At 32.0% G+C, this 25,401-nt stretch overlaps 1 pseudogene; it reads right to left on the bottom strand.

Annotated features, from left to right (window-relative positions):
* Window positions 1-1,772: 1,772 nt before the first annotated feature.
* Window positions 1,773-18,710, bottom strand: LOC142624562 (TMV resistance protein N-like; annotated as a pseudogene).
* Window positions 18,711-25,401: the final 6,691 nt, after the last annotated feature.

Below are 25,401 nucleotides of genomic sequence, written 5' to 3' on the forward strand. Positions count from 1 at the left end.
TAATAAGTAAATACTCGGAAAGAAAATATTTGTCAGAATAATAAGTAAACACTCGGAAAGAAAGTATACACTCAAGTAGAATACACAAAGGAATTCTAAACAAATAGAATTTTAGTGATATTTAAAACATTACACACATTATTGCTACAAACCCCATCACTCTTACTTTTTATTTCACTTATCACTTGTTGGATACTACACACTTTGGATAGCTATGCATAACCAAACGAAGCCTTATTCTGAAAACTTATACTGTACTAGAATAAGGAAAGGGGACAAAAGAAGACAAGTCATTAACCCCTGTCACCAAAAGTTGACAATGTTGCATACATGGAAGAAGAAAAGTCAAACTACTCTAATCCACTGGTCATGCACTACCCATTCCCACCTTGTCACAGATGCAAAATGGTTGAAGAAGTTATCACTGGCTTAAAGCTAGAATTCGTGATGACTCTTACAGATCATATAGATTGTATTGTAGAAAAGATCAAAATAATAATAGATATTATTAATTTAATGGAATGGAACTCTGAGATTCTTAAAAAAAAAAAAAAAAAAAAAATTAGAACAGTTGGAGGTCAGCAGTGCTAAAAAAAAAGGATGAGATGTTGTCCATTTGGACAAAGGAAACCAGAAGTATGAGATGTTGTATAAAAGAAAACTTGAAAAAGTCCAACATAGAGCCATTCATGTAGCCTTCATTATACTGGGGGACTTGGTAGGCATCTATAAGGCCAGTGAAGTTAATGTTTATGTACTTAAGGAACTCTGGTTTGTTTGAAACTGAGAATTACCCAAAGATAGATTAGACTCTCTGTTTTGCTTAAACACATTAATCCATTTCATTTGAAATTCTCTCTCAATGCCTCTAAAAAGTAAGATTTTGATAATTGGAGGGAATAGATACATTTGAAAATACACAGAGGAGAAAAATATGAAAACCAGACACTTGACTATTGCATTACTCAGAGAAAAAGCTTCTAATCCTAAAAACCGAGCATATGTTTTAGAGAAAAAGCTACCAATTATTCCATTACAACATATTTTATTGCTAGTAATAAAAATTACCCTTCCAATTGTAATCTTCATTCAGTGTACTAAACGTGCCTTAAAGGTACCAGTTAATCAAGCTACCAATCACTCATTTGTTCCTCCTAAAAGTACCAGTTAATCAAGCTACCAGTCACTCATTTGTTCCTCCTAAAGAAAAAGTGATTGATGATCACTTCGCACAACAAATGGAAAGGGACATGCTACAAGCTCTTTGAGCCCGTAGCATCTGGAATAGGTTCTACACCTAAAGAAAGCTCACCCTTGCCACAATTAATCTTCAAATTCTATTTTTAGGTCTCTAAATATTAGAGTAGTTTTATATTCATCATAACCTTTAACTTAGACGCCCTCAATAACTTAATGGAAACAGCAAATAGTCTATTTAGTGAATGTTTTGGAGCTTCATCCTTCATATCTTGAGGCAACCTCAAGTCTTCCTGACACTACATATTTGCAGACCTTAACAACATTGAAGCAGATGCTCTCAACAGACATTCTTTAGAAGCTGCATGATACAAAATTTTGGAGCATGTTTATGAAGTTGCTTCAACTCCTATAGCTCTATAGGAACATGATAGGTCACATTACATTATAGCATACATTTGAAATACAATTCTCACACAAAGAATGATAGATCAGATCATGAAAGAGAGACTAACGGTGTCATTGAATTTGAGGAAGCTTATGTCATGATAGACTACAACTACATTAGTTATCAATTGACTAAAATCAGGGTAGTTTTATATTCAACTGGCTTAAAATCAAAATTAGCTATCAATTGACAAAAATCATAATCTAACTACAACAAAAACTAAAGATGACTCATTCTGTTTTTTCCAACTCCTATAAATAAAAAATTATTTCTCCTTTCCAATGCTAAGACCCACTGTAAACATGAGTCAAGCATGGCTCTACTTGGTAACTGCTGCTCGGTTTCAGTCCCAAGCTCTGAAGCTCAACAAATTCCTCTTGAGTTATCTGCCATAACTGTGAATGAGAAAAAGAAAGTCAGAGAGAGAGAGAGAGAGACAGAGAGAGAGATGCATGTGTCACATTACTTACAGAATAGAATCAGTGGCCATAAATTTTCTGGTAGCAAATTTAGGTGCCCTTGATGGAGTAGTAGAATTCCCAATTGAACCATCAGACAATTCATCTAACTTGGGAATTTCAGTGGAAGATTACATCAAGCATTGAGGAGCTTCTGCATATTGTAGGCATAATAGTTTTAGCCTTTCCATTTTTCGTGATTGAAAATTTTAGCTAATAAGAATAATCAAGAAATATGACTTATCAAAATTGAAAATCAGGTTCTCAACTGTGGCATAATAATTTCAATTGTGTTCCTCCTTTCAAAAGAAATCTTCACTAGTGGTACTTAGTTCTCATTGTATTACTTCCAATTCTAAATGGACATTTTAGATTTTAATTCCAACTTCCAAGGCTGTGTCTTTATCGAAATCTGTTGGTATCTTAAGTCAAAGACATCAGTGCTTTAAAATGACTTCACTAACAAAAGGAGAAAATTTTAGCAAGTAATAATTAAGCAGATTTCCATTGCATTACCTGCAAATAGAAAATTCAAGAGCATTAAACACTCAGGGTCCAAAAGCCCAGGGGGCAGAGAGTGAGACAAACCTGCAAAATTATATTGCAATTCTTAACATAAATGGACCAACTCCCAGCAAAATCATATTGCAATCAAATAAAAAAAAAAAAAAGTATGTGATATCTGAGTCTACGTAAAAGGAATTTTAGTCATAAATGATGCAATTTTCATGCCCCACATAGCTAATGGTCAACATGTTTACCGTGAAATATAAAGCCAAAAATCAACCAATATTGTGGTAGAGCTTTTCTTTATTTAACTATAGGAAATGGATGTTATACCTGAAAATGAAGCGGATATATCTTAGAAATTTATGGTACACCATAGGATAATATAAAGTATCATCATCTTGACATTTGAAACTCTGATTGAGAAGAGTTCAACAAAGAAGAAAAGTTAGCCAAACATGCAGTGGATCAAAAAGCTACAAACATCTATCTAAGACATTATATTGGACAAGAAGGTCTAAGATAGTTAACAACACAAAATCCTCATATGTATGCTTAGCTATATTGACATTTGACAGGTCTTCTAGGACTGTCCCTGAATAATATTACAAACTTAGAAAAATAAAGGGGAAATCAGGAATGGAGGAAGGTTTTTTTGAAAACAAAATCCCAAAAGAACAAATCATGTAGTTCAAGGAAAAAAAGTCTCAAGGACTATAAAACTCACTACCTCCTCTAAATCATTACCATCAGAAAAAATCCTGCTAATTTCAAGATAATTGAGTCTGCTTCATTTTGAAAGCCCAGATGACCTTTGCTGAAAATGAAAAGGTGAAATAAGAAATAACACAAACTTTACAAGTATGGACTTCATAGAAGCACTATCCGCAGCTTACCTCACAACATGTTTAATCCATGATGAGGATTTGGAGCACCTTTGGTGGTATGTAAAGCAAGTCCAGGAAGTACTATATGTATGTGTGTTCGTGTGTCTGACTACATGGAACAAACAAGAATGCTATCAATTGCTTCCTGCATCCGCTATGTCACTCCATCTTTCTTAGTACTGTCTATAATGATAATGGCTGATGAATTAAAAAAATGTCAATTGGTATTTTTTCTTATCCTCAAATCTTAAGTTTTCTCCATCTCAGATAATATATGGTTATTCAAGTTGCTAATATAATTATTTATTACAAACAAGTGATGCATCTCAAGGGCAATGGTAGTTTGGTCTGATGGCAATTCCACTCTTGTGTCATTTATCAAGAAAGAAAATTCTATTCTCATGAAGGAAAGAAAAGCTTTTCTACAAATTTTTGGCGAAGGATTAAGTAATTGACCATCAATCTATAAGAAGAGTGCACACCATAATACTAACAAGGTACCTATGTCAAAAACAAATAGGGCATGTGTGTATGTGAGAGTGAGATCAATTAAGTTAATGTTTGGAGTTGAGTGGCTGTCAAAGGCATAATTTTGGATGAACTCATTGATGCTAAATCTAAAGAAAAATTTCTAATATGCCAATGCATGCATTCCTTGCACATTTTGATGTTTCCAATCAATGACCTAAATACATTACCACCATAAGTCATGACCTTAGCATAGATTTAGGAAAAGCAATGATAAGAAATAAGAGAACTAATGTACAGCTTCCATGTTGTGTTAATGGTCAACATTTCAAAATTCAGATGAGATAGTTCATTTGATTTGTCCCTTGTAAAAGTTAGGGGCAAATATAGCGTTTGTCAATACATTAGCTGCATGAGATGTTTCATATTTTGTTCAAATCCAAAAGTAGAAGCAAGGATGAGAAAGGTAATTGTGATGACACTTAATGCATCTTTCCTAAAATTTGTTTCTTCTAAGTGAAATTTTTTTTACGGGAGAGATAATTAATGTTAAGTAAGTTAGAAAGTTTAACCACCAAGGAGAACAACCATCTAGAGATAAATTTATTTATTTAAACAAAAAACATGAGTTACTTGGATATAAGGTTTTACCTGGCTCAGTAAGAGGTTAAGAACTGTGGAACCAGAAAAATTATTAGCTGAAGCTTGAAGACTTCTGTATCACAGTGGACAATGCTTGCATAATTGCAACAGTAAAACTTGACAGGAAACTAGAATCTTTGACTCCTTGTATGGAAATTCTTCCAAGTTGAAACTAGTGCTAAACCTATGTTACCATAGCCTGGTAAACATGATAAGAAATTTTTAAATGGCATTTAATGAGCAATCATTTATGAAGAGTACAAATTAAAAAAAGACATTCATACAAAATAGTACAGTCTCACAAACTAACATGAAATTGTCTAAAATGATTAAATAATATGTATGAGTATTATCAACAGGGCAATATTAACATGCAAAATTAACATTATAAATGCTTGATATTTTAAACCAACCATTGGTTACAGCATGAACAAAATCAACAAAAAGGGAAAAAGAAAAACAAAGGAGAAATAATAAAAAATATGGAATTTCCATAAGTGACACCTTCTCCACACTGTTTTTATGTATAAGATGGTAAAAGGCACACATTGTTTATGCTGGATATAAAATCATTACAATTTTATTCATAACCATTGTTTACCCACTTTTGTACTAGGAATTCCAATAACAAGGTGAATTCTCAAGGTAATACAATTAAGAAACCACACATCAATGTTTTGTACAAATCAAATACTTGAAGTGAAATTAGTAAGATAGGCCACAAATTCTTAGAAATTTACTATAATCAAACTAAACATAGTAATTGAATCAACCATAATCAAACTAAGCTTCAACCAAACTCTTTAGAAAATCGGAAGTAATCCAATTAATTTATTTTGAAAGATATGCATGCAGGAAAGAGATGAAATGGGTGTCCATGGCATCTAGATTACCTCCAAAGAATTTGAATAAGTTGGTGGATCCATAAGATATCCAAGATACATAACTTTATTTTTCCAAAGGATAGAAAAGATGTTCACAGTCGATAATAATGATATAAACCTTTTCTTTTCAGGTGTAGAGATTCATTTTAATGTCTCAAAAATAAGCACATCGCATATCATAGAACAAAGCTTACAGTTGTACTGATTGCATAAGTATGAAGTACATCAACATAAAATACATTCAAAAGGGTCCTGAAGGACAGAAAGATCAATTTTAGGCACAAAAATTTGAGGACAAAGGAGTCTCATTAGCAGCCATAGTTGCTATCCCAATTGTGACGAGGTTGCAGTGCAGCCATCCTTATTAATTCAAATACTACCAATTAATAGAAAAAAATTACATATAAATACCTCTGATTTATATATAAAGAAACTCTTCAACCAATCAAGTAGAATTATATTCTTCCATAGATCCCACCCAAAGTCATTTAGGAAACCCAGTAACTTAATTTTTGGCTAGCCTGTCTTAAATGACCTACCAACCTAGTAAAGTATCATAGACTTGAAAGGTTCAAAGCAAAACCCCCCAATTCATTGTAACAGCACAAATGGCTTGCTAGACATTTCCCTATTATTTACTTTAAACACCACTAAATACTTAGGCAATCTAGAACATTGTAGACTTGAAAGGTTAACCAATAAGAAGGATGGTTTATACATATCTTGCCATTTCAAACCTTGGTTAGAAAACAGGAAGTGCAATGAAGATTATACGCATCTTGAGTTTGTAGTTTGTTTCTCTGAGCTCAAAATTACCATTTTGTCTTTACATTCACACATGTTAAGGGACTCATATTATTCTTCCTTTCATCTTCACTTTTTTTTTTTTTTTAAAACTAAATTGTTATTTAATATATTGTATCCTTTTAATTTAACCAACTGGAAGATATAATAGAGAAGAACCAGCATTCAAAGCAGGGCCAAACTTGGTTGTTTAAACATGATAATTCAACATCAAAAGCGAAGCTACATTGAATATTCACTTGACTTACAATGTATAGAAACTAGCTGGAGTGCCCAAGTGTAGCAGCAAAGGTCTGATTAACTAAGCCACTCTTGAACTGAGACCTACTCTTGTAAAAATATCAAGGCATTTTTACAATTTTTTTTTTTTTTGTAGTGAATTTTCGTATAATATTTTACTATTTTATTTAACTTTAGTTTGATATATGATAGATTAACACCGCAAATGTAGTGACATTTTGTTTTCATAGTCGAACAATTCTACCACAATAATGGCAACATGAGCACAACAACAACAATAAAAGGTTAACACCTGACTCCAACGAGACAAAATTGGGAAAAAAAAAAAACAAACAAACACAAAAACAAAAAATGTGATTGAGGAAGAACCTCTAGTAGCAGGCCCGATTAAAATTTTCACCTGGGCTTAGACTATATTAGCTACTTAAAAGCCTGGTTCATATGAACCAGTTCTGAAGTGGAAAAAGGGGTATGAAAATGTGTCATTCATTTGCTATGGCTACTGATTCTACTGAAAACTACAGCCTGTAGGCCCCTTTACTCTCCTCTAAAAATAGTTTGTTAAGCTGAATGATCACTCAACTTATCATCTATGATTTGTAGATTTCTATCCTTCAAATTTACCCATTGCTCTCATACAGCAATAGCATGCTGTATGCTGGATTTTCATTATCATCTATGATTAAGATTTATTATCCATCAATTCCAACTGTACTAGAGAAGTATCATCAATAAAAATAGAGGAGAGAAGAAAATAACAAGGGCAAATGAAACAATGGAACTAAAGGAGACAAACCTTGTCATAAAATGCAAAAGAAGTTGAACACTCAAATGGAAATGACAAAGGAGAGAATAGTTTCAGGGCTGTGCTCAAATGGAGGCATATTTCTTTCAAATTCAATCAATATGTTCTGCTCTTCTTCAATGGTGAAGTCAGATTGGAGTCAGAATCATTGTCAACAAAGTAAGTCCCATTGAAGATGAACCCATATCAAACCCTCATAACAAACATAGTAACTCCATCTCCATTATATGCTTGATTAAACTCTTTACTTCTTCATACAGTCAAAAACTTATAGTCATATGCCCTGGTGTATCCTGTTAGTAATCAATACTTCATCAGTTGGGTCTTTTTTTTTTTTTTCCTCAAGCACTTAAATCAATTTTTATGAGATGCTGTCAACTTATATAAATGATATGATTAAATACACTTTAAGGATTGCATAAAATTCATGGAAAAGAACTTGGGTACACTTCAACAAGCTACAAAAAAATTCGGCTGTTACAGAGGCCAAGTAATACAACAAAGCCATGTTAGTTGAAGGATTTCACACAGCACTCAGATTGGTTTGACTCATTCAATTTTTCAATCTCGCAATCAAATAATCAATAAAAAGTAAACATTCCATTTCATAGTAAAAGCTATAAAATAGCATACCCAAGTGAAAAATAAAAAGGTCCAACCAAAACAATTTAACAAAGAATTCTAATAAGATCAATTGTTGTTGCACTAGTTTAGAGATGTCAGTAATTACTAATTCATACATGAAATGCTAAACGCATAAATAGATCAACCTAGAATTTAATACCATCCTACTTTCTAGTTTCCGCAATCTCTTTTAATTTAGATGTATTTTCCTTCAATTTCAACCGTACTGGAGAGGATATCATCAATAAAAAATAAAGGAGAGAAGATATAATTAAGGGTAAATGCTACACTGCAACTAAAGAAGGAGACAAACCTTGGCATATATATATATCTCCCGAATTCAATCAATATTTTCTCCTCTTCTTTAATGGTAGATTCAGATCGGAGTCAGAATCATTGTCAGATTTTTGAGGACAACAGATACATTCTACTTTGACCCCCCACTTTCTAATCTCACAAGGAGGGTTGTTGCGATCTGTCTCTCTCTGCCATTCATATGTAACCTCAACGTGATTGTAATCAGATGGTTTTGATTCATCCAACAGCTTCTGCAATTTGTGATGTGATCTAGAAAGTATCCCCAATGTATCAGTAGCATCACGATTTTGCATAAAACTATAAATACAAACTTTTTCACAACCATTAATGGAGAGGTAAACATTAAAAAAAATATAATAGGAGGGTAATTGCGACCCCAGTCCAAAAGCGAAATAGACGGCAAAAACATTTGGAAATTTGCGATCAACACGGAATGATATGGAATTTCCAACACCTTGATCTTGATGCTTGGAATTCAACCACCTTGGAATCTCTGTATACGGTACCATAAAACAACGCCTATCGCTACCATCCTTACGGAAAAAATCTCTACTTAATAATGACGGTGGATCCACAAATATGTTGCTTCTTTCTCCTTCACATATAATTTCTCCAACCTGCATATAATTAGCAAATTCAACGAATTAAATTAAGAAAGAAAGTTAAAAAAAAAAAAAAATTATTTTTTATTATAACTTGAAAAAGAGAGACCTGATTCAATAATCTGCTTGAGGATTGTGCATCTAATGACGTACACTTCGTTGCATCTACACGTTTTATAAATTCTGGAAGCCTCAAAATTTGTCGTAGCTGCTTGCAATTTCGTATATCAAGGCTTTCTAACGTAGTAAATCTGTGTAGGCTTTCAGGGAAGCTAACAATATCAGTGTCTGATAGATATAGAAAGCTCAAAGCGGGAAAGTAATTGGGCTTCGTCAAAAATTCTAATTTGATTCCGCTACGGCAATTGAAGCTCAGTTCCCATAACCTTAGAAACCCATATTCGGAAAGTCCATCAAAAGAATTACACGGTGGTCTCAATTTGGCACTGAAAAAACTAAAGTGCTCAAGCATTTGCAATTTGTAGATGCTGTCTGGAAGATCCCTCAGGTTGTGGCAATCATTTAACCATAATTGAGTAAGCTGAGTAAGATACCCGATTGATGAAGGCACCTCTCTGATGCCACTCTGAGATAAATCTAACCTCTTTAAACTTTTCATTTCTTGATGAAGAATATTGGGGAATTTCTCAAGCATAGAGCACTTACGAAGAATAAAGTCTTCGAGCGATTTCAACCTGAGGTTGTTTGGAAGATTTTGAAGCCTCACGCAGACACAGAGGTTCCATAACCGTAGCCTATCAAGAGATCCAACGGACTCATGAACCGTAACTAAGTTATAACAATCATAATGGATCAATTCCACTAGTTTTGGGGCACACAATTCATGAACCGTAACTAATTTAGTACAAAGAGAGAGGTTCAATGTCTCTAGGGCTGGAGCACACAATTTAGGTAATTCTGTAATGGAGTCACACTCCTGAAGATCGACATGCTTTAAATTTTCTAATTGGATATCCTGTAGATTAAAGAAAATGAAAATTTAGTTTTGCCAACATTCAAAAAAATATAAAGAAATTATAATTCATAAATACTAATAATCATACCTGCTTCAATATTGTCTCGATTTTAATGTAACTACTCCCATTCATATTGAGTGCAACAAGCTTTTGAGGACAATATTTAGATGGCTAGGTGGAAAAAGGAAATTCATGCCATTCAAATAACCGTAACCCATTAGGGAGATATTGAAATTCTCCACAAATGTGTACATTTTTAACTAAAAGAAATTTAAGATTTTTCATCCTTTCAAAAGGTTCGCCTTGCAATTTCATGGTTATCAGTTTAGGTGAGTGCAATATCATTGCTTGAATTTTATCAGTCCCCTAATTGAACAAAGAATAAAACAAATAAGTTCGATTATATAATTTTTTATAAAGCATACAAATTTTGAAATTTTAAACAAAAAAATATTTGGAAACAGGAAAAGTGAAGTAAAAGAACTTGTACCATATTTTCAGTTAGCACTTCATAAGCATCCTTATAACACCATATCCTGCTACGATTTTCAGGGTTTTCAGATTCTTGTTGAACGATTTCCCTGCCTATTTGTTGTAACAAGTCATGCATTGACAATATGCCCCATTGATTAACAGTTATGAGACACTTATCGATAAGGCTGGGAATACCATAACCTGGATGTAAATTGCAAGAATCTAGTATATTTGTAACGTAATCCTTCTCAAATCCCTTGAAAAAACAAGCAATATGGAGAAAAATATCCTTTTCAGTTTTGTCCAATCCATCATAACTTATTTTGAGCTTTTCTTGAATTTTTTTGTGAGGAATGTTTTTGTACTTCTCTAATGCATTTTCCCATTTATCTATACTTTTTCCGCACAAATCAGAACCTATTATTGTTAGTGCTAATGGAAGACCATTGGCATAATGTATAATTTGCTTTGCAACTTCTAAATAGTCTTCCCCTGGTTTATTCATTTGGAAGGTATGCCAGCTGAAGAGTTCAAGAGCTTCACATTGATTCAATTTCTTAACCTCATAAGATAGATGATATTTTCCAAGAGTGGTTAGCACTTGTTTGTATCTTGTTGTTATAATAATTCTACTTCCTGAACTAAACCAGTCACATCTTCCAAGCAAATTTTCTATCTGATTCCATTCATCCACGTCATCAAGAATTAAAAGAAGCCTTGTATGACAAAGCCTATCCATTATCAGTTTAGTTCCTTTGGGAACATTGTCCACCTTTAAATTAAGAAGTGTCTCTTGTAGTTGGACTATGCCATTGGTTGTCTGTGACCCTTCTCTAACATTCTCTAGAAAGCAGCTCCTATCAAAACGATAAAATTTTTTATTATAAACAGCTTTTGCAATTGTAGTTTTATCTACTCCCCCAAGACCATGAATCCCTAGCATGCGAACACCATTTGACTTTGTATCCAAAAGCAATTCTATCTCGGCCACGTGAGAATCTATTCCAACTGGATATTTAGCGACAAATAGTTGTGTCCGATTTGATATGGTACTTGATATCTCTTCTACAATTTTTTTGATAAATTGAGCTTCGGATTCAAAGCAACTGCCAAGCACAAAAGCATAAGAAGCATTTGATGTGTTAGTATATACGAAAATCTATACTATAATATATATATATATATATATATATATATATATATATATATTCATATGAATTTTAGTCATCTCCTAATTGTAAGTGGTGGACACTCACTTTTATATGAATCTACTACTTTTCTACATCACCCACAATCAAAGCTTTATAGTTGTAGTAAAAGTTGTGTTCCTAAAATTTTTCCTCAATTAAATTAAGCACCCAACTTATGAAATGCTTCCTCCCACTTTTCACTCTTTTCCCTTTTTTCTAGAATTTGTTCTCAACATTTTCCTCTATACTAATGTCTATTTATTTATTTATTGTCATGTTCTGAAATTGTTGCTGGTAAGCAATTAAGGATGCAATTATGAGATTTTCTCTCCTTCCCAGTATCACAGTATTTCAAAAACCATATCAAAATGTAAACAAAAAGGGAATCAGCAAAGAGGAGGCAATCTAGACTGGACCTATGGGTTATCTCTTGTTTATTTGCTACTCAGTGTATGGACATAAAATTGAGAGGCGAAATCATTTACCTTGAAGTTTATATCCTTCATATATATTAATTTAGATATGAATGCACATTTACTTATGTATGACGAATTTGAAGTTTTAACATGTGCTAATTTTGAGTATACAATGTAAATCCATTGGTCTATGGGATTACAAGTTATATATACAAAGAGTAAGTGAGTAACAAAAGCAATATTAAAGGGGCATTTGGTTTACCTTGATATTACATTATGCCATAATATTACGTTGTTATAATCTTAAATTAATGTAATCTCAATACAAGAAAACAACATTAAATTGTTTAGGAAGGTGATGAGATTAAGATGATGTGATATATTTTGTAATTTTAAATTATGGTAATGTTAGAAAAAATAAAATAAACAAAAAACCCTAATATCACATCTATATATATAATTATAGGTAAAGCTGAGAGAAAATTCAATTAGATTTCAAATTTGAATTTAATTAGAGCCTAATTTTGCATCACATGTCCCATCTAATTTAAGTTTTTAAATTTTTGTGTCAAGTGAGTTAATTCAATGTAAAAATTAGATTTCAATTAGAGTTTAATTTTCTATATATAATAATAATAATAATAATAATAATAATAATAATAATAATAATAATAATAATAATAATAATAATAGGTAAAGTTAAGAGAAAATCCAATTAGATTTCAAATTTGAATTCAATTAGAGCCTAATTTTGCGTCACATATCCCATCTAATCTAAATTTTTAAATTTTTGTGCCAAGTGAGTTAATTCAATGTAAAAATTGAATTTCAATTAGAGTTTAATTTTGCGACATATGTACCATCTAATCTAAGTTTTTTTAATTTTTGTACCAAATGAGTTAATTTCGTATAAAAATTCGAGGAGTCCAATATAAGTAAATCATAAAAAACATAATTTTTGAATGATTTTATATTTATGAGTCTTTTTTTTTTTTTTTTTTTGTAGAACTAAAAAAAATTCAAGTTTAAAAGTCATCTATATATATAGGCGTAATGCACTTTTAGTTCCTACATTTTGTCTTCTTTTTTTTTTTCTCCATTTTGGTCCCTACATTTTTATTTTGTCATTTTTAGTCCTTAAACCAATTAACGCGTGACATTTAAATCCTTACCGTCACCTAACTAATAGAAAATGCTGACGTGGCTAAGGATACAGTAAAATAATAATTAAAAAAAAACTATTTTTGCATTAAAAAATTGCCACATCAGCATCTAAATTAAAAAAAAATTAATTTATTAATTTTAACTAAATGAATTTTTTTTTAAAAAAAACTCAGGCTGAACATGAAGAAAACAAGAACTCCAACCTAGATCAAAGAACTCAAGAACACAAACCTAAACACAAAATTTTCTTTCCTGATCCGTGACTGCCCTCAAATCACAACCACAAATCCACCGAAATTTGCCACAAAACCATCAACTATCCACCACAAATCCAAAACAACAAACCCATCCACTACCCACACAAACCCATCGGAGCAAACTACCCCACCCAAATCTGATTTAAAAAAAACTTAGCTAGTCTAGGCACCATTCCTCTTTGATCTAAGAACGAAACCTATCACCAAACTCCAATCTGTGAATGAATCCTACCACCAAACTCTGATCTGTGCCATCACCGAAACCCACCACCAAACTTCAATCCAGCCACCAACCATTACCGATCCAGCCACCGAACAATCATGCAACCCATCATCAACCTACCCAAACTCTGATTTGTGCCATCACCAAAACTCCACCACAGACACCGATCACCACAAACCCACACCCTCCACCACACCGATCCATAGACCCACACCCACCACCACGCCGATCCACAAACTCAGACCTTCACCACAGACGTCGATCACCACAAACCCACACCCTTCACCATGCCGATCCATAAACCCACACCCTCCACCACGCCGATTCACAAACTCAGATCTCCACCACGCCGATCCACAAACCCACACCCTCCACCACACTGATCCACAAACTCAGACCTCCACCACGCCGATCCCCACAAACCCATGCCCTCCACCTCACCACGGCAAGTTGGCAACACCATATGCATAGAAACCCACAAAAAAAAAATCAAAGGAAAATCCACAAAACCCACAAGCACCAAGCAAGCAGAGAGTTGAGACAGGGGAGTTTCAGAGAGTTGTGATCGGGGATTGTGGTGTTTTGATCTGGAAAGAAAGAAAATGTTTGGAGTTGAGAAAATGTTTAGGTTTGTGTGTTCTTGAGTTCAGGCAGGTTTGTTTTCTTCATGTTCTTCCCGAGAGTTGAGGGAAGTCACAGGTCAGGAAAGAAAACATGTTCTTCATGTTTTTTTTTAAATTTTTTTTCATTTAGTTAAAATTGATAAATTAATTTTTTTAATTTAAATTTTGACGTGGCAATTTTTTAATGCCAAAATAGATTTTATAATTATTATTTTACTGTGCCGTTAGCCACGTCAACATTTTTTGTTAGTTGAGTGATGGTAAGGACTTAAATGACCGCTTTAATTAGTTTAGAGACTAAAAGTGGTAAAAATAAAATGTAGGGACCAAAATAGAAATTGGGTTAAAAGATATGGACTAAAAGTGCATTTACGCACTAGAGAAAATCTAATTAAATTTTAAATTGGAATTTAATTAGAGTCTAATTTTGTATCACATGTCCCATCTAATTAAAAATTTTAAAATTTTGAACCAAATTAGTTTGTTCAATGTAAAAATTAGATTTCAATTAGAGTTTAATTTTACGGCATGCATTCCATCTAATTGAAAATTTTAAATTTTTATTCCAAATGAGTTAATTTAGAATAGAAAATGACAAGTTTAATATAAATAAATCATAAAAAATATAATCATATATCTAACACTATATATAAAATTAGAGGAAGAGAGAGTTTGAATGATTTTATATTTATGAGCATTTTTTATAACTAAAAACAATTCATTTGACACCAAAATTATATAATAATAATAATAATAATAATAATAATAATAATAATAATAATAATAATAATAATAATAATAATAATAGATGAAGCTAAGAGAAACTCAAATTAGAATTCCAAATTAGAGTTTCAATTTTGTGCTATGTGTTCTAAATTATTTATTCTTAAAAAGTTTTATTTCTTAATTTTAAAATCAAACATGGGACCACATCATAAATATTCATCCAAGTGGGTTATTAAGTACAAAAACCAAAGAATCTAGAATAATTGAATTATATATATATATATATATATATATATATATATATATATAAAGTGCCTCACGATAATTTTAAAAAAAAATTGACAATTTATATTTTATACCTAATAATATCTTTACAAATTTTTTTAAAGAGTTAACAAAATATAAAAATGACTATCTATAATCTATATAAATATTTAAGTGTATCCATAAATTTTTAAGTGTTAGTTATTAAAACACAAAATAATAAGATAATTAATAAGGTATTAATTTAATATTTAATATTTAAGTGTTATAATCTATATAAATATTTAAGTGTATCCATAAATATTTTTAAAGAGTTAACAAAATATAAAAATGACTATCAATAGTATTTAAATTATATATATATATATATAGGAATTATATTATGTATCTTATTATTTATCTTTAAGTGTATCCATGCATATGCATGGGGTTACAAGCTAGTTATTGTAATGTACGCATCATATCAAGGGTACATAACGGCGAACCAAATGCCCCCTAAGAGTAATTGTGTTCCATGTATGATAAAGGAAATTACTAATTATTCAATTACTAACAATTGATAAAACATGCAGTGGCGGCTCCAAAAATTTTGTTTAGGGGGTCATTAAAAAATTTTAATAAAAAAAAATTGAATATATTGAGTTATCGACCAAAAAAAAAAAATTAATACATGAAGTTTTGCAATTTTATTCTACAAATTTCAAATTGTTATATGATAGTTCATTATGAGTTTCTATTGCCAATGTGGACAGATATGAGTTTATGACCATTTTATTTTGTTAAGTTTTTCTAACATTTTTATTTTTATGCGGTTGTTATTATCTATTTGTTATTGTTTTTATAAAAAATTTTAAAACTAAATGACTAAACTAAACTCATTAGTTTTGTATTAATTATTAACACACACAACTACACTTATTCATATATAAACTTATACACTATGTGTTTATTTAACCAATCAAATGCTTGGACAATTACTAACTTTACAAATTTGTTCTTAAATTCTACTAACTTTATAACAAAAAGTTATTATAACATGAAAATAATACACACACATGTAACAAACCATCTCTATTTCCTAATTATTAAATTATATAAATTTATATTGTATACATAAACGTCCACACACATCATAATTCACACAAGTAACATTATAATAAAAGGTAATGCACACAATTAATATTAGACACACTCACACACATAATATAAATTTATAAAAAATAGTGATACTTACAATTTACAAACTCTTACACTTTACTCTTAGAGTTGGAAATACTTGTAATAAGGGTGTGCAAAATTTAAGTCAAGGAGTGCAAAAATATTTTTAAAAATAAATTAAAATATTAAACTAACAAAAAATAATATTATATATATATATATATATATATATATATATATATATATATATATTTGAAGTCAGGGGGTTCATTTGAATGAACCCTCTGAATATAGAGTAGAGCCGCCCCTGGAAACGTGTTTTGTGATGTTAAATCATGGAAGAATGATTATAATGAGATTCTTATAAAGCTAAGAAGTTTTCAAGACTAAGGTTATTTCAATATATAATGTTAAAAAAAAAAAAAATCTCTTCTAATGAAAAAAAAATTGTGGGTTCCAGGCTTCTAATTAGCTCAATTAGTAAAGTCATTTATTATTAAATAAAAGATCCGAGGTTTAAACCTTACCTACGCTTAAAATCAATTGGTATTTTGGCTTGATAATAAAAAGTAATCATCATGAAGCGGACTTCTTAAAATGAAATTCTATTTTATCTAGCAAAAAAAACCATCTAAGGAAAATGTTTTCTGAATCTAATGAGATATATCATTAGAGAGGTATACAAATTATTTTTTAAAGCTATCTAAAGAATTTTTTTTTTAATTTTATAAAGCAAATGAAAAATTGTGTGTGCATGCTCAAAGAAGTTAATCTCTAAGCGTACTCACGTATTAAGAAATTTTCTAATTTTCATGTATTTATGCATTCTTTATAACTCATGCCACCTAATCCCTTTTATTGAGCCCTGTTAGCTTACCTTCTTTAAAAAAATAAAAATAGAAAATCGGTGAGCAGGTTTTATGCAATAGAGTAGTTGCTGGAGCCTTAGTTGAACTTCATAAGAGCTAGTTTTATTTTCATTTAGTTTTTACTTTCCATTTTAGTAGTTTTGCGCTCAACTTAGTAGAGATGTTTGTATTATTGTATATATAAATCAACAGAACTTTTGATGTAATAGGGGATTTTAGTGTGTGAACTTGTGGTATATTCCAAATTGATGTTGTTTGTTATAATTTGGAGAAAAATATTAGATAACCTATTTATCAACTAACAAATAGACACTTAACAAAAAAAAAAAAAAGACAATTTTTTGTTCACAGGTTTACTTTTGTTCATATTAATATCAAGCTTAAGCTTGGTATTGACATGTTGGTCATGGTTGCAAATGTGGAATTCATTTGGATTGCAAGTCGTGACAATTTTATTATTATGAAAAATTTCTTATTCTGAAATTTGTGTTTGGCAAGTGATTATGGATGTGATTGTGACTTTTCCTATCTCTTAGCTTCTCAAAAAACCGAATCAAAATCGATATGGAGAAAGGAAGCAGCATAGAAGAGGCAATCTAAAGTGGATCCAATGTTTCTCTAGTCTCTCTTGTTTATTTCCTATTTAGTACATGGACATAACATTGTAAGGTGAAATCATTTACCCTTCTAGAAGTACATATTTTTCTGTGTTAATTTAGAAATTAGAAATCAATATTCTTCTACCTACGCATGATGAATTTGAAGTTTTACCATGTACTAACTTTGAGTATGCAATGCAAATCCTTTGGTTATTTGGAATTAAATGGTGATAACAAATCTATATATTAATGTTTTATACTACAAGAAGGCAAAAAAGTAGTAATAGATACATACCCATCCTCGTAAGGGAATCCAACCAAATCAGCTGCTTTGGTTAAAGCTGCCCTCCAACTCTGAACCTTATCTTTGTTTTCTTTTTCTTCATGTTCAGTTAGTGCAATCCCAAACTTTCCCTCTTGTTTACGTAATTCTGATGGGTTAATTTTGTAAAAAATAGGTAGAACTAATTGGCCAAAATCATCCTTACACTCAAGAATTTTGACAAGTTCCCTCAAACACCAAGATGAAGATGCATAATTTTCAGAAAGTACAACAATCGAAATCATTGACAATTCTATCGCTTTGGGAAGCTCTTTCGAAATTGAGTCTGCTCCATGAAGATTATCATCATCAATAAAGGTGTTAAAACATTTGTCACATAAAGCCTTATATAAATGACTAGAAAAATTATAACGAGTATCTTCACCTCTAAAGCTCAAGAAAATGTCATACTTGTATCGGGCAGTGGAAGAAGAAGAGCCTCCTTCGTTGATGTGCAGAGCCATCGGAATCTATGAGCAAAAGAATTGAGAAAATATGGAAGGAGAAGATGAGAATGAAAGAAAGATGTGACTAAATGGAAACTAAAAGAGATATGAGTGAAGAAAGCATAACGGACTGTGGAGACAACCTTACTTATATATGACTGGCAGTGTCCATAAAAGTAAAAACCCCTATTTAGTCTATGACTGGCAGTGCCACGAACTTTACACGAACTTTCGTTCCATGACTGGCAGTGTCCCTAAAAGTGATCGATGGTCCCACGCGTTTTCAGTTTTCAAATCCAATGTGGGAACGTATATATGCTTTGAGGAACATCGAAAGAAACTAAGAAAGTGCTAAAAAGAAAAAGCACTAAAGTCATAAAGCAAGTTAGCAACATCATATGACATTGAAGCTATAATTAGGGTATTTTGATTTAAATCCTATAGTAAAGTGCTTGGTTCAAGCTTGCTGTGTAGGTTGTTGGTTTATTCCCATTGCGGGGCCTTCAAAACAAAAGGAAAACTTATGCTGTCTTTATTTATTTTGATCACATGATCTCTTTTATAATTTTGTAAAATTACGCTTTGCTAATTGTATACAAATAAATTTTTTTTTTTATACAAGATAAAATTTCTATTCTAACCTAATTTAAGTGTATATGTGTGTGAAACTCGCTTTTGGAGATTTAAACCCCGGTTCTTACCCCTACACCCCACAAGCATTTATACTTATGGAGTGACCACCGCACCAAGAGTGCGCGGTAGTATATACAAATAATTCTTGAAATTGAAAGATTCAAGCTTTTTAAGTTTATTTTATTGATTTATAAAGAACAAAGTTTGCCTACAAATTAGTTTGTAGCCAATGGCTACAAATTTTCTATATCTTTTTATTGGATGTGAATTTTAACAAATCTACTATAAAATTAAAATTTTTTATTATATCATTCGTGCTTGCAAAAATTTACGAAGATTAAAGATCAATAACTATATTATCAATCACATATTTAAATTTGTATTTGTTTCTGGTACTAAATTATGTATAAAAAATAAGTTTATAGATTTAATAGTAAATAATATTCCATTTGAATGAAATTTGACATATATGTTAAGAACATAAAAAACATGTAATCCAACGGTTAGATTTTCAAAATATGTAGTCATATTAATTTTTTAGTAAGAGTTTGTAAACTTTGTTCATCTGTCTCGTTAGCTCATTTTTCTCTCTCGAATAGTTTGATTTGACCTAGACTCTCCCACACAAATTGATTATCTCTCTCAAGTAAGGACAAATCATTTTGATTCTCCTTATCTTGAATCTTGGTGTGTGGAATTGTGCCCAACATGATGGTCAATACTATAGTTTTATCTTGAAGCGTTGTTCTGTAAAATAATTTTTTTTTAAAAAATCCAATTTGCATGGAATTTTACTCCAAGTAGTATAAATCAGTCTTCAAAAACAACACATTCGCATAACTGTATAGTTAGTGAGATTTTTCAAGTTAAACTTGTTTCTTTTGTTAAAAACTAGTGCATTAACATAAATAAGTTCCAACAAAATTAAAACCTTGAAAAATGGCACTCTCCCCCTCTCCTTGTACAATATTGTACACATTTTTTTTAGTTTACAATGTTAAATTTACATTGCTAGTACAATGTAAATCTATAATTACCATTTTATATTGCGTTCTCAGAAGCTCTTCTATTTTTTTGGGTTAAGGTTAATAATTTGAATTTATTATAATTTGGGATTACTACATTTTTCAATCACAAAAGAAAACCTACAGATGTGATGAAAAAATAATTTTACCCACAAATGCATAATACTCATCACGATTATCACTAATAACAAAGCAATTATTATGCTTAGAGTATACAAATGACAAAGTCAATAAACCTGGGCACTAATTAATATATGCAATCCAACAAAGTTCTACAAACAACGAGACAAAAAAGCCCGGGCACTTTGTCTTGATTTGCACTCTTTCCACTTAGAAAATAGAAAATTGAAAGAAATATCTAAAGAAAAACCGGGCCCATAGATAATCTTTGTTATATTAAAAAACATAAAACATGTTTCAAGTTTCAATTGCTTGTAGCCTGCACCAAACGTGGTTGTTGTACCTTGTGCTTCAAAAAATTTGTTACCAGATGATTACATAGTAGGGAGAACGGGAGAAGTAGCCTCTCCAGCATAAAAACCTATCCACACTGAAGCTCAATGATCCAATCATCAACATCAAGGCAACAATCATAAAAATCTAAGACTAAAACCGAATTGAAAGAGGAAATTGAAGATGCGTCTCAAAATTAAGTTTAAGGCAAAGAAAAAGAAAAAGAAAAAGAAAAAAAGCTACCTATTACCCATACAAATATTAGGCAATACACGGCTTCTATCAAAAAAAAAGAAAAAGATAATGATTACAATTAAGGATGATACTGAAGAGTTTGCATGAGATCCAAACCAAATTAAAACCAAATAATAAGGGCAACTCATAAAAATAAAAGGAAACGTAAAGTTACGTAGTAAAAGCAAGGAAGTCAATACCGTACCGGAGGCTGTACCGGTTTGGCCACCGGTACGATATATTTCGGATACCGGTCAATACTGGTGTACCGTTTCAGGTTTACCGCTATTTTATATATATATATATATATATATATATATATATATATATACACACACACACACACCAAAATTTCTAGAACCATGTTTATAAGCATATAATATTTCACTTATATTATAGTAAATGTAAAAGTTTATCATAAAACATTACCTCAATTCAGAACAAATTATTCATAATTTTAGACTTTAGTATCAATTAAAAGGAAAAAAAAACACAATATAAAAAATAGAAAGCTTAGTTGTTTATTGCATACTAAGAAAACAAATAATACTAATAAGTTAATGTAAATAAGTTACCATTATACCCTTACAAAAATTCAAAAATTACAAAACTAAAAAAAAGCTTTTTTCTATACCGGCCGGTATTGTCCGAAATTGGCTGGTATGGCCGGTACGCCCGGTATTTTTTCCGGTACAAAATAAAAGTGTACCGGTACCGGTGCACTGGCTGGTACGGTATGTACCAGCCGGTACGGCCGGTACCGGTACGGTATCGGTAACCTTGAGTAAAAGGGTAAAAGAGTGTTTTTTTTTTTTTTTTTGTATTTCTATATACAAAATGACCATTTGAAATATACACAAATTCTAGTGTAAAAGAGTATTCCAATTTTGAACAACTAAAGATTGACATTGAAACAAGTGAGGAAGAAAATATAAAAAAAGATTGAGTATTAAGAAATTATCTCTACTTATGCCTCAAAGTGAAACAAAGGGTGGAGAAGAGAAGACATTTATTGATGGCTTATTTTGGCATTTGGGCTGCAGTTTAAAAAAAATAAAGGTATATGGTAGTACTAGTACCTAAATTTAGGTATGAGAAGTTATGGTAGAAGTGTTTTGCTAAGGTTAGAGCACTTCATCTAACTCACCTAAGTTTGACTCTCACTGCCAGCAGTTCTTAGTTGGTAAGCATCCATAAGGATTGATTAACAGGTCTTAACTTAAGTGTCCTGCCTAGAGCTGACGTAACTTAACTAACTCCTATTTTTAGGGAATTAAAAAAAAAATTAAAAAATTAATATGTGAGAGTAAGCGAACCGCAAATTAAAAAAAGAAAAAGAAAAAAAAAAAAGCAACTTTTATTGCTATCAAAGTTCCTTGACTGGCACTCTGGCAGTGTCCTTTATTTAGTCTTTACACGAACTATATTTAGTCTTTTCACAAACTTTCGTTCCTTGACTGGCGGTGTCCCTCCAAGTAACCGCTCCCACGCGTTTTGGCATTTCAAATCCAAAGTGGGAAGATATATGCTTTGAGCAACGTCCAAAGAACTAAGAAAGTGCTAAAAATTAAAAGCACCAAAGCCATAAAGCAAGTTAGCAACATCATATGACATTGAAGCCAAAGGGTATTTTGATTTGAATCCTATAGTTAAGTAATTGGTTCAAGCTTGCTGTGTAGGTTGTTGATTTATTCTCATTGCGGGGTCCTTCAAAACAAAAAGAAAATTTATGCGGTCTTCTTTTATTTTGATCGCTTGATCTCTTTTGTAATTTTGTAAAATTACGCTTTGCTATTAGTCATGAACTTCTCTCAAATTAAAAAAAAAAATGTATACAAATAATTCTTGAAATAGAAAGATTCAAGCTTTTTGAGTTTATTTTATTGATTTATAATTGCCTACAAATTAGTTTGTAGCCAATGTAAAGATATAAATTGGGTGAGAAATTATTCTTGGCCCGATGCGCTTTAATTAAAGAAGTATTAAAAAAAAAATCTTTTGCCGTTTCCTCCACGGGAAAGAACAAAGAAGCACCGCTGAAAGTTCAAAGAAAACGACTTTTAAGTCAAGGTCTAGAAGAAGAATTGGCCAAAACCCAATTTCTTCGAAACTACTATATTTCCATCATATTCATATTGACTTGGAAAAAGAAAAACACGGTCGATCATTGGGAGTAATCTAGTATCTACAAGTCATCAACCAGGACTAGACTTTGGTTCAATTCCATATTTTTTTTCAAAGATTATATGGAGGATGTGGGCTGGAAAAGGCATTGTGCTCAAAACTCAAAAGCATAAATGCATTTTACCATTGTAAATAAATAAGAAGTGTTTGGTTTAATTAGGGATGGCATTTTACTTCTTTGGGAATAAAATAATTTTTTTTAATATCTTTTCTTTATTTTAGGTGTTTTGGGGTTGAAAATTTTTACTATTTTATTTTTGTTAACCAGGAAAATCATATCCCTCTGGCTGAAATTATTAAAATATCCAAACCTCCTGAAATGACCACAAGAAAAAAACTCTCAAAAGCTGCCAAATGATCAAAATTCTCCAAAAAAAAAAAAAAAACAATGGGGATTATTAGATATAATGGATTATTTTAGTTATGTACAATTTTTTACTACATTCTTAGTAAATTTGCTCTTTTTTTTATTTTTTATTTTTAACATAGATGCAGTTATATTTTATAACTTATTTTTTCTGCAAAATCAAACAATGAAAATTGAGCTATACCAAACCAATCCTTATAGTATTATTCAATTTTACAAAAATAAAAGATAGCTCATGTAAGGACCAAAAATCAGATATCAAATCTTACAACTACAACAGCGGTTTCTGACTCAAGATCCAAATACAATGAATTTATAGAGAGGGTTGCAACAAAAAAAGTCCCCTTTTTCTGTGTCTTTCCTCTCTTATTTATACCCTTTGCCCTTATCATCCCAGCCCTACACCTCACCATCTACTCTACCCCTTTCTATTGACACCTGTTTGTTCCTTTGTAGTCGGTGGAGAGAAGCTTTAGCTCTGTGTTTTGTACTGTTCAGGTCATTTCTACATTAATGCAGCGGACAAAGCTGGTACTTCCTATTCAATGCGGCTAGAACGGTTGGTACAGAACATTTAATGCGATGTTCATAGTTATCCAGCCACACCTAGATATGTGCAATATGTCTCCTACATCATCAGTCTCTTTTTCTTCCTTTACCCACCCGGCCCACTTCATCCTCGGGCCTCTTTCTTTATCCTTCTCGGCTCATTAAACCTTTCAATATGTCTTCGGGTCTTCGGCTCTTTGGATCCTCGGGTCTTCGGGTCTTCGGCACCTCACAGTGTTGACCCCTTAACACTTGAGTTATTAACCATAAATTAATAACCAAGTTTTAACTTCTCAGGCACGCTTCTTACGTGCATTCTGCTTTCACACGTACAGACGTCTTTTCGCTGCCCATGACCCACTTCTGACGCCTCGTAGTCCACGATGGAGCATTTATGGTGTCAGGCAGCTCGTTTCCTGCGCACGTTCTACGGCTGGATGAATATCGTACGGCTCAGATGGCGATCTCAATTATGAGCGGGAAAGTTACCGCCCTTCCATCTTTATTTTGGTTTTCCCACCCCTATAAAAGCACACCTTTAGCCTGGCTGAAGTTCATTTTGGCGTTTTGAAGGATTAAAGGAAGAGAGAGCTCCCGAGGAACTTTTTTAAGCAGAGGTGTGTCCGCTCTCTTTTTGCCTCTTTCTATTTGTTTATTTTTCTTCTCCTGTCGTAAGGGTTAATGGGTAGATACGCTAAGTTAGTAAAAACGGATTAGGCAAAGGCCGCCTTTAAAACACAATATAGGATCACTGACGATGTAGACATTCAGTATTGTAAGGAAGAAGAATGTCTACTCGTATCACGGCCACCCAAGTCAGTTTTAATTCCCATGATAGCTTTTATCGAGGGCGGGATGGAAATTCCCATGGGTAGGGTGACTCGGGATTTTCTTATAAACTATAGGCTTACCCCAGCACAATGTTCCCCCAATGTCCTTAGGATTTTAGGATGCGTAGATGCCCTTAATCGAAAAATGGGAACCAATTTAACTTGGCATGATGTAAATTGGGTGTACAACTGCCAAAAAGGAGACAGAACCAAGTACTATATGAAGTGTAGGGTCCCCGCCGTTAGGCTGATCTCATGCTTGCCTGACTCAAGCAAAGGAATGGACGAGGATTACCTCATCATATCGGGAAATTGGCATGATGGCTTACACTGCCCTACCCAAGATGGGGTGCCAGGTAGGGTTCCCGAGGACCGACCAAATATTTAGGAATAACCGTCTTCTGTTTATGTTTTCACCATTGATTAACTCTTGCTAACGATTTCACTCCTTACTGCAGACAACTACCACACTGCTTCAAATCTAGCCTCTGTGAACCGTCAGGATTTAAATAGGATTCTTCGATCAGAAATATT

Source organism: Castanea sativa, chromosome 2, assembly GCF_040712315.1.
Source record: "Castanea sativa cultivar Marrone di Chiusa Pesio chromosome 2, ASM4071231v1".
Classification (NCBI taxonomy): domain Eukaryota; kingdom Viridiplantae; phylum Streptophyta; class Magnoliopsida; order Fagales; family Fagaceae; genus Castanea; species Castanea sativa.